Genomic DNA, 10332 nt, shown 5'->3' with positions numbered 1-10332 from the left:
ACGAAGTGGCCAAAAAAGTTTTTTGTGTAAGAAATCTTACTTGTTTTTTAGTATATATCCAAGTATTATTTTTAATTTATCCAGACCATATACATAGGAGACTCTGATGGCTTAAATTTCAGAATTAAAAGTCAAATTTGCCCGAGTAGTAGTTGGTGGTCGGTCATCAAAGAATTATGGTTCAACGAACAACCTATATTGAACTTTTCTTGGTAAAGGAATTTATATGAATTTGTATAGTTTAAGTATTTTAGCATTTGGAATTGGTCTTCCTTTTATGATGGACATTTACTTGTTGATCGCTTTGTTGCTCCACCAAGAAGCAGAAATATTGGATCTTGTTGGGAGTGCGCTCCATGTGGTGCAAACTTTGATGTTTCAAACAGCGGGGGTGAATATTTGAGAAATGGATTATTTATAGTTATTGCTTTCATGGTACATTTCTCCATTGATAATGCTTGTGTCTCTTCATGGGAAGACTTATTTGTTCCTCCCCTTACCATAACTAGCGGCGAAGCGGAGAGGGGGCCGCAAGCCGTTGGATGCATAAGGTCAATTTTCTTCCCCTCAATATTAGTATTTGACCCCAATTATGCGCTTTTGCAGGTAATTAACGATATGTTCTTTATTTCCGTTAAAATGTACGTACCTGAGATATGTATTAGATATGGAATATGTGTATTTAGGGTCAAAATAATATAAGATAATACTTGCAACCTCCATGTGGATGCATGTATATCCCTCATTTAACGTATCTTGACCGGATAAAATCAACGAACATAATCATTCAATTTATTAATCTTCATTTGAAGCTTACTTCTACAAAAAATCATTAAAATTAAAGATCATTTAATCATTCAAATGAATCAAATAAATGGATGGTTCGTCATGGATATGCTACTTGGTACCTATACCTCGATTTGTTTAATACACTTGAATGACTAAATGATCTCTAATTGAAATGATTTTTTGTAGGGGTGATCTTCAAAATGAAAGAATAAGAAGTTGAACGGTTCCGATTATGAAATTTTTAGGTCAAGATAAATTATTCGCAAGGGAAAAATTAGCTTACTCCACAAAGAGGGAATGCAAGTATTATCCAATAATATATGAGGTACATAATTTGCTTAGATAGGTGAAGTACTAATTGTGGAGCCAAAAATAATCTCAAAAATCTTGGAGGCGACATGTGGACTTTTGCTTAAGAAATACAAGATTGCTCTCATTAAATGGATAGGGCACACTTATATTCCCACGTGCAGCTTATCAGCCTAGAAGTGCAGACAGCGGACTATGGTTGCCCAAAGCTCCCCTGCTCAGGGCATGAAAAAGTCAAAGGCATTAAAGATAGAATTAATTACTAAATCATATGTTTAATACATTCTCAATTGAAGATCAACTCTATCAAGTAAGTAATACGTATTTCAATCAATTAGGGATACTTCCACCATTATCCCAACATATTATCTCCTAATTAATATCTTGGGATTATTCTTTCGTCATTCACCCAACGGATTACATACCTTGGCTAATAGGATGCTGCAATGTGTAGGTGCAAAACCCTAACACCTAGGCTGGCCCCACCCTCCTATGAATACCTCCATCTCCAACAAAATTTGATAAGCTTTTATTACACATGCAAACCCTAAAAACTCACTCTTTTCAGAGAAACTAACTTAGGCATTGGAGATCCATTGGCCAAACCACACAACCCCCCCACTCCTCGTGGGTGCGTGAGGCTTTGGCCTTTGATCAAAAGTTTTGATTGTTTTGTAGGTACTTTTTCGTTAAGACTAAAGATGGCGGAAATTTGCTACCGCACTAACAACATCTACTTAGAATCCATTAGCCTCACATTGTATATAGGAAAAGTGAATATAGAAAACATATATGCACAAGTATGATAATCTGACAATATTTTGTGGATGAAATTATTTGTACTCAAGATTTGAATATTTCTTAATTTTGCCCCTATTGCAATAAAGTTCTGGCTCCGCCACTGCAATTAACGAACTTTTACTCTCCGAACACTATAATAGGAACCGTTCATTCTCTTTATCATCATCGAAAACTCTCCAAATTGAATGATTTTTTTGCATATATGATCTGTAGATGATGATAAAGAGAATGAATAGTTCCAATTAGTATATTCAGATAGTAAAAGTTTGTTAATCCTATGTTGGGTCAACTATAAAATCTTCTTTTTCCCAATAAACAAAATGGTTTAGGATCTAAGCCCACAACAAGACAGTTTGTCTTGAGAATGAATGTCAAATTCGAGAATTAAGAGACCTTACATATGCTTATAAGAAATTGTGTTATTATGCTTTAAGGCCAATTGGATTTATGACTTAATTTCAACTTCCTTATGGTAAAGCATGTTGGGCCACGTGTGGAAGTTCAATACTCACACATGCCTCACATCATCTATTGTATGTAGTCCACGTGTTAGATTTGAAAAGTAGGTGCATTTGAGAGGGCATGTTGAGAGTTTATCCTAAAAAAGCTAGTTAAGGGACATTGATTGCATGTCTTTACAAGGAGTTGGGCTACTCATGCTAATTTTACAACACTAATCACCTAATCTACAAAAAAAAAAAAAAAACACTAATCTTAATTGGAGGAATTTGTGCATGAATATGTGATTTTAATTGACACGGGGATAATGTACCATATCATAGGGTATACAAGTAATGTTTAAACACCAACTAAAAAAACTAATCTACAAACTACGAGTAATCTTACATTTCTATTAACAAGTAACCTTAGATAAACACAAAAACTTACTCATACACACTCGACAAGATCAACATCTTTATATTTATATTAACGATATGTAATCAATATTTCATAAACAAGTGAGTTAGTGGATATATCGTCAAGAGGAGAGATAATCAAATACAGTACAAATATAATGTCAATATCATACATATCGAAGACGTTGTTGTACCATATACTGAGCCTCAATATTTGGACCTCACTATTTAGCCCATGATGCAAGTAAGAGGTGAAGGAAACTCTTGCTCTATAAAAGAGATCCTTCACCCCTACTTTGGGAGGAAAGTAAAGAGAGCAAACCCTAGCCTCAATAGCCTCCATGTACATTGTAGCCCTTAATTTACATAGTGAAACCGGATAGACACCAGTGTGGACATAGCCTCAACTTGGGGTGAACCACGATATATCTTTGTATTCTTGTGCGTGTGATTTACAATGGTCCAAGATCAACCCGATTCTGTACATCAACAAATGCAAATATTAAGGGTTGCTTGTGTTTTTCTAGATAAGGGTTTTCATGTCTTCATGGTTTTCATTTTGTTTTGGTCAGATGAATGCGCAAAAGCTTGAGATCTTTTATTGGATGACTATTTATTTCTTTCATGGTTTTCCATCACAGTCAGGAGAGTGAGGGAAGAACTTTATTAGAATGACAACATATAAATTATCCAAACAAAAAGTGCAACAGAGCAGTTAAGAAAACTCGAAGAATTTCACCGTAACTTATGTATTAAATCTCATTTAATGGGATGGGCTGGCGGGCTTGTAGTTTGTGTAAATTTGATTGTACGGAAGGATGAGATTAATATGAAGGAACAATGACGTTGCCAACGCAACAGTCGACATCTAGTTTTCAGTAGGACGTTTCGTGGATTGACTTTTCCTCTTACTTCTGTAAAAGAACAAAATGTAGAGGATGAGCAGATAAACGCCCTTGATTTCTTAGATAACTCATTTAAGTTTTACAAATTATACGTGTCTCGCTTGTATTTCAGAGTTTGTTAGCAAATATGTGAGTTTTGTTTGTCAAGCCATCAACAAATATGACACATTTTCTAATAGAAGTAGGCTTGGTGGGTCACATTCGCTCCATGCCTTTGAGCATTCGTAAGCCAAAGGATAGATTGATCAGGCGTTTCAACTTCAAGGGACTTTTGACTATCAAGAGTGCTTTTTTTATGTGGAGGCAGATCGTCTGCCCTCCTGTTTGGATGCCCTTCCCATCCCCTTCTATTTATGCGGTCACAGTTAAGTCACGTGAACATTTTATATTCCTATTGCTTTTTGTCTTATTATCTCTATAAAAAATCAATATAAAATATTGACGTGGCTTAATCGTGACCACACAAAATAGGAGGGGATGGGAAAGGCATCTAAACAGGAGGGCAAACAATCTGCCTCCTTTTTATGTTGCTTTGAGCTGGATTTGAGTGACAAAAGTTGGGGTTCCACCATAAAATCAATTGGCAACATAGAAGTAACTCAACCACTTATAAGCATATGCAAGGTCCCTCCTCTCATCCATAAAACCAATATTTATTAGAATAACAACATATAAATTAGAGGTATTCATCAATTTACCCCCTGAACTTGTGACTATTGGCCAATTTCTCCCCTTAACTTTAATTTTGACCAATTTCCCCCCTCAACTCTCATAATTAGTCAATTTGCACCCTACTGTTATTTTTTTTTAATTTCCCATCTATTCTTCCATTAAGTAGGTATCCGTATAATTGCCTTTGAAGGGCAAAAAAAGTCAATTTGCACCCTATTGTCATTTTTTCAATGTGCACCCTACTGTTATTTTACGTTAAGTAGGTTTCCCTACACCTTACCAAAGGTAGACTAGGCTGAGGGAGGAGGCGACGGGGTGTGGGCAGCTGTAAACTGCAAAAGTAGCATATCAAATGGACTAGGCTGCAAACAGCGGAGGAGGGAGGCATTGGCGGTAGTCACGGGCTCAGCATGGAGACAAGGAAAAAGAAGAGAAAGTTTGAAGAAAAAGAAGAAGATCGAAGGTGTAAGGAAAATGACTTTTTGCCCTTTAAAGACAGTCATGCGGATACCTACTTAACGAAATAATAGATGAAAAATTAAAAAAATTAACAGTAGGGTGCAAATTGACTAATTATGAAAGTTGAGGGGGGAAATTGGCGAATCCTTACAAGTTCAGGGGGTAAATTGATGAATACTTCTATAAATTATTCAAACAAAGAGTGCAACAGAGTAGTTAAGAAAAGTCGAAGAATTTCACCATAACTTATGTTCTTAAGTCTCATTCAATGGGATAGCTGATGGCCTTCTAGTTTATGTAAATTTGCTTGTAAGGAAGGACTTTACTACAAATAATATTTTGCGCAATGAAATATTGTTCGTCGCCTAAAGTCAAAACTCGTCGCACAAGGTTTTGGGCAACGAAATATTTGTCGCACACTGTTGGTCGTGCAAGGCTCGTACAGAAAAGTTTTGCGCGACAAAATTTATAATTCATCATGCAAGGTTATTTTACACGATGAAATATTTCATAGCGCAAAGTATTTATTTTTTTAATTTAATTATTTTTATATAATTTACGCAACAAAATATTTCGCCCCGCAAAGTGTTTATGTGACAACCCATCTCGAAACATAATCTATTTTATCTTTGCTAGAGTGGAATGATGATTTTACGGTTGGACGATTGTTGGTGTCATGGGTGATATGTTTTGGTTGTGGTCTAATTCCTAACTTTCCTATACTTTTGGAACTACTTAGGACTTAGCTTTTATTTTCTTTTGTTTTGGTTGGCTGCCATCTGGACCACACATACTCACACACACCCATACCCTTACCCGTTAACCCTCTCTCTCTCCTTCCCCTTCGGATTCCTTTCTATTTTCGTACAATTGTACGAACAACTTCTTAAACCACTTGAGCATTCACAGATCAAGGTTTTGGAAGCCATCTTCATGTTCCTTGTGAGCTTAGGAACACATCCATACTATTTTAAGAACGTGAATCCTTCGAAAACTCGAGAACCCAGAAATCCCATATTTTGAGCACTGTTCATGTGATCGTGATCGTGGAATTTTCAAGGAGTTTTGAGGTCCTAAGAAGCTTTAGAACATCTTCACGAAGCTCGGGGAAGAAAGTTGAAGTGTTTTAGACGTCGGGAAGCTTAGTTTTGGAGAGTTGCAGTGGTGGCTGGATTATCGTGGGTTTTTCCGACGAGATCCTGTCGGATTTAAGTCCTAAAAGTGGTAAGGTTTTGTTTTACTCATTGCAAGCTTCATTTTGGTACAAATTTCATGGATTTTGGTTAAGAAATGAGAAAGATATGAAGTTTTAAAGTTTTTCCAAAAACCGGTGAAAATTTGAGTTTTAGACAGCGGCGCTGATGGCGACGGACGATGGCGACCGGCGAGGCTCGCCGGAGAAGGAGACGAATATTCCGTCAAAGTTAACGGAATATTCTAATGGTGTCAAGTAACGCCGTTAACTTCTGTTAAGGTTTTAACAAAATATTCCTAATTGTCGTTAACTGTTCCATTAGGGTTAGACGCGTGTGGGGGCGCGTCTGACCGTGCCTTGGCTGGTGCGTGGGTGGTCGGAAAATTTTTCTAAAAATATGGGGATATTTGTGGTGTTGAGTAGATCACGTTGGCATATTCAAACACCACATTTGAGCAATGTATGAGAAGTTATTAGTTAGTTTCGTTTATGGCATATTCAAACACCCCATTTAAGCAATGGTGGAGCGAGCTCGAGATATGGTGGACCCCGGCCTAGGATGTGATAATTTGGTTTCAGAGCCTAACCTTGGCCTTGGAGTGCCAACGAGGATGTCGGGCCCCTAAGGGGGGTGAATTGTGACATCCCACATCACCCAAGGGAATAGATCCTATAAGCCTTATATGTATATTCTCATCCCTACCTAGCACGAGGCTTTTTGGGAGCTCACTGGCTTCGGATTCCATGGGAACTCCGAAATTAAGCGAGTAGCGCGCAAGAGCACTCCCATGATGGGTGACCCATTGGGAAGTTCTCGTGTGAGTTCCCAGAAACAAAACCGTGATGGTATGGTCGGGACCCAAAGCGGACAATATCGTGCTATAATGGTGGAGCGGGCCCGGGATGTGGTAGACCCCAAGCCTGGATATGACAGTTTATTTTTTTATATTTTTAATTTAATTGGAGTAATTCAAAATTTAAAAAAAAAAATTAATTTGGCAATTTTAAACATACTGAGGAAGGCCATCTCAATCAACAACAACAAAGTCTTTTCCTGCTAAGTGGGGTCAGCTATATGAATCCTAAAACGCCATTGCGCTCGGTTCTATGTCATGTCCTCCGTTAGATCCAAGTACTCTAAGTCTTTTCTTAGAGTCTCTTCCAAAGTTTTCCTAGGTCTTCCTTTAACCCTTCGGCCCTGGACCTTTGTCCCATAGTCGCATCTTCTAACCGGAGTGTCAGTAGGCCTTCTTTGCACATGTCCAAACCACTCGATTTTCTCTCATTTTTCCTTCAATTTTGGCTACTCCTACTTTACCTCGGATATTCTCATTCCTAATCTTATCATTTCTCGTGTGCCCACACATCCAACGAAGCATCCTAATCTCTGCTACACTCATTTTATGTACGTGTTAAATGCTTCACCGTCCAACATTTCGTGCCATACAGCTGCTGTCCTATAAAAATTTTCCTTGAGCTTTAGTGGCATACGGCGGTCACACAACACGCCAGATGCACTTTTCCACTTCATCCATCCAACTTGTATTCTATGAATTTACATTGTATCCCACACTTGACAATAATATAAAACATGAAAGAAGATCACTAAAATGATTTGTAGCATGTGTTCATAATATTCCTCACTCAATCATCATTTCTTGAGCTCTTCCATAATCAAACGCGATTGCATTCCTTGAGCTGTACAAAGAGAGCAGCCCAAAAGCAATAAACTATTGAGTGTAGGGAGAATTCGTATATTTTCTGCATCTAGCGTGAAAAGGTAATATCAATAAGAATTCCCTTAACAACTATAACAATCCAGCGAATGTATAGAAAGAAATGGATTCGCATATGAGAAGCGATTGGAACTTGGGAGAAAAGAGGGTGACTTACCAAAAAGGGCTCATACCACGTTTTCTGTCACTCTAATTTTCTGATAAAAAGCTAGCTAATTAATGGAAGAAGTAGATCAATAATTGACAAACAAGAGCATGTAATCAAGAATTTATTAAAGTCCATAACAAACAATATAATCTAAAGTAGCATTTGTAAAACTCCAAGTACCTGGACGAAAATAATCAAGCAATAGGCTACCATTTCCTTATATCAAGCAAGAGGTTATCTGTTTTCAAATATCAAGTTCAAGATAGATCAAGTACCTAGATATATAAGGACGAGAAGCCTGAGATTCTAATTTTCGAAATCAATGTAAGACATAAGAATTGGCTATTGCGATATGGTATACAAACAATTCAAAATATTTCATACAAATTCGAAAAAGATTTCTTTACAATCTCTTGTTCATCTGCTTAATTAATCATTCTTTATGACACCAAAAAATTTCTCCATCGTTATCAAAGTTTTTCTCAATAAAATGAAAGTCAGTAAATAGAACTCACAAAACATCCTTTCCACCACATAAAACCATTAAACCCCCAAAATTATTTGACATACTTACTTTTGTGGACAAAGAGAGTGGGGAGTGAAGCAGAAACATCAACATGTTATAGCCCACTGCAAACCAAGATCAAAGTTATGCAGAAAAATCAAATACAATGAAACAAAAAAACCTTAACTTTAGAATGGGAAATTTTAACATTTTATACGAAGTACAAACATAACAGTCCAAAAGCAATGTACCATGAAAAGGTAACAGCAATCTCTGGCTCGTATTCCTTCTCGTAACATGAGAGCACCCTTTCTTGGAGCAGATTAATGATAACCTTCATTGCACCTTTGAACCATATGCTCTTATTCCTTTAAAAGAAACTATATTTTCTACTCTACAAATAGATAAGTTCAATCATCCTAAGATTAAAAGACCATATATTCATCGAAACGAGCTAATGTAATCTAGTTGTAACTTGAAAATTTGATTACTGCTGCAGCAAAAGGCAATTGGGAATCACAGAATTGATCACCATTAGTCCATAAAAGCTTCATCTTTAGAATTTGGCATTGGGATAGTCTTCATATGCGTCAGCCCAGCTATGCAGATGCTAAATATGTAAATATTGTAAAATTAAAATAAAGCTACACCTAAAACTTACACTCTGTTTAGATGAGAAAATTTAAGATTATTATGAAATTTTAAAATGACGAAAATTGATATGACAGAATTTTATTTTCTAGAATTTGTGAATTTTCTTATTTGGTTAACCTAAAAGAACAATGCAATTTGAAAACAAAATTTGTTATATTTAAACTCTCACTCATAAAAATTAGAAAGTGAGATTTATTTACATAGAATTTAAACATGAGAATTGGAAGTCCCGTATTACAAGTTTTTTCCACGTGAAAATTCTAAATTTCTATGTTTATGAATCCAAATAAAGGAATCAGTGCATGTCAATTCATAAATCTGACATTTGTCCAAATTCCAAGTTTATTTCCCTTATCTAAATATAGTTTTAAAGTAAATATTACTCAATATTCTATACAACCATGTTCAAACATTGATATAGAAATTCACTTAACAGTGATAAGCAACAGTTCCTATATTCCAGATTCCTAACCCCTAGAATTGATTTCCCTGAAATCCCCAATTTATGAAGTTCCTAACCCTAAAACTTAAACTCAAAATTCAACCCCATATCAAATTAAACCTGAAATTAGGGAATATTATAGTTTATTCCCGCATTAGTAAGAGAAAAAAAATATAAAATTGAAAATTACCCACATGAATACCTTATTACTGATGATTGTCTTTGGGAAAGACTTGCGACAGGAGGGAGATCGACGAGAACCTTAGTCGTGCAGTAAGAGCAAAAGGAGAGATTTTTAGAATTGAGAGAGAGAGAGAGAGAGTGAAGATCGAAGAAGGGTGAGAGGGAAGACTTAAAAAGAACAAGTGTTGGAGAGCGTATTTGGGTTGAGACGGGGGATGGATGGAAGTGGAATTTGCAAAAGGAATTGGGAATGGGAATTGGGAAAGAAAAAGCAGAGGAAGGACTTTGTGCAACGAATGGCTATTGCTCCTCGCGCCAAGTTGCTTTTCTTTTATTTTTCTTTTTCAAGGACTTTGCACAACCAGTCGCGCAAATTGCTTTTGGGGGCGATAATTTTTTTGTCGCGCAAAGTTTTTATTCTTTTTAATTTGATTTTTTAACTTTGCACAACGACTTATAAATTTTCATCACGCTAACAGATTTTTCTACTAGTGGGATGAGATTAGTATGAAGGAACAATGGTATTTCCAATGCAATAGTCGACATCTAGCTTTCAATAGGACGTTTTGTGGTTTGACTTTTCCTCTTACTCTTGTAAAGGAACAAAATGTAGAGGATGAGCAAGATAAACGCTCTTGACTTCTTAGAACACTCATCCTCTGATAGCGGTAAGTTTT

At 36.4% G+C, this 10332-nt stretch overlaps 1 long non-coding RNA gene across 1 annotated transcript; it reads right to left on the bottom strand.

The window, feature by feature from the left end:
* Nucleotides 1–6998: 6998 nt before the first annotated feature.
* LOC148698482 (uncharacterized) lies at nt 6999–9953 on the bottom strand. Its single transcript, XR_015955486.1, has 2 exons — nt 8628–9953; nt 6999–8501 (listed from the first exon to the last, which is right to left on the bottom strand). It is a non-coding gene; the product is annotated as an uncharacterized LOC148698482 (long non-coding RNA).
* Between the last annotated feature and the right edge of the window lie 379 nt (nt 9954–10332).

Source organism: Pyrus communis, chromosome 2, assembly GCF_041283825.1.
Source record: "Pyrus communis isolate YQ-2024b chromosome 2, ASM4128382v1, whole genome shotgun sequence".
Taxonomy (NCBI): Eukaryota; Viridiplantae; Streptophyta; class Magnoliopsida; order Rosales; family Rosaceae; genus Pyrus; species Pyrus communis.
The sequence above is the reverse complement of the archived record's forward strand: the minus strand, read 5'-3'. Positions and strand labels throughout refer to the sequence as shown.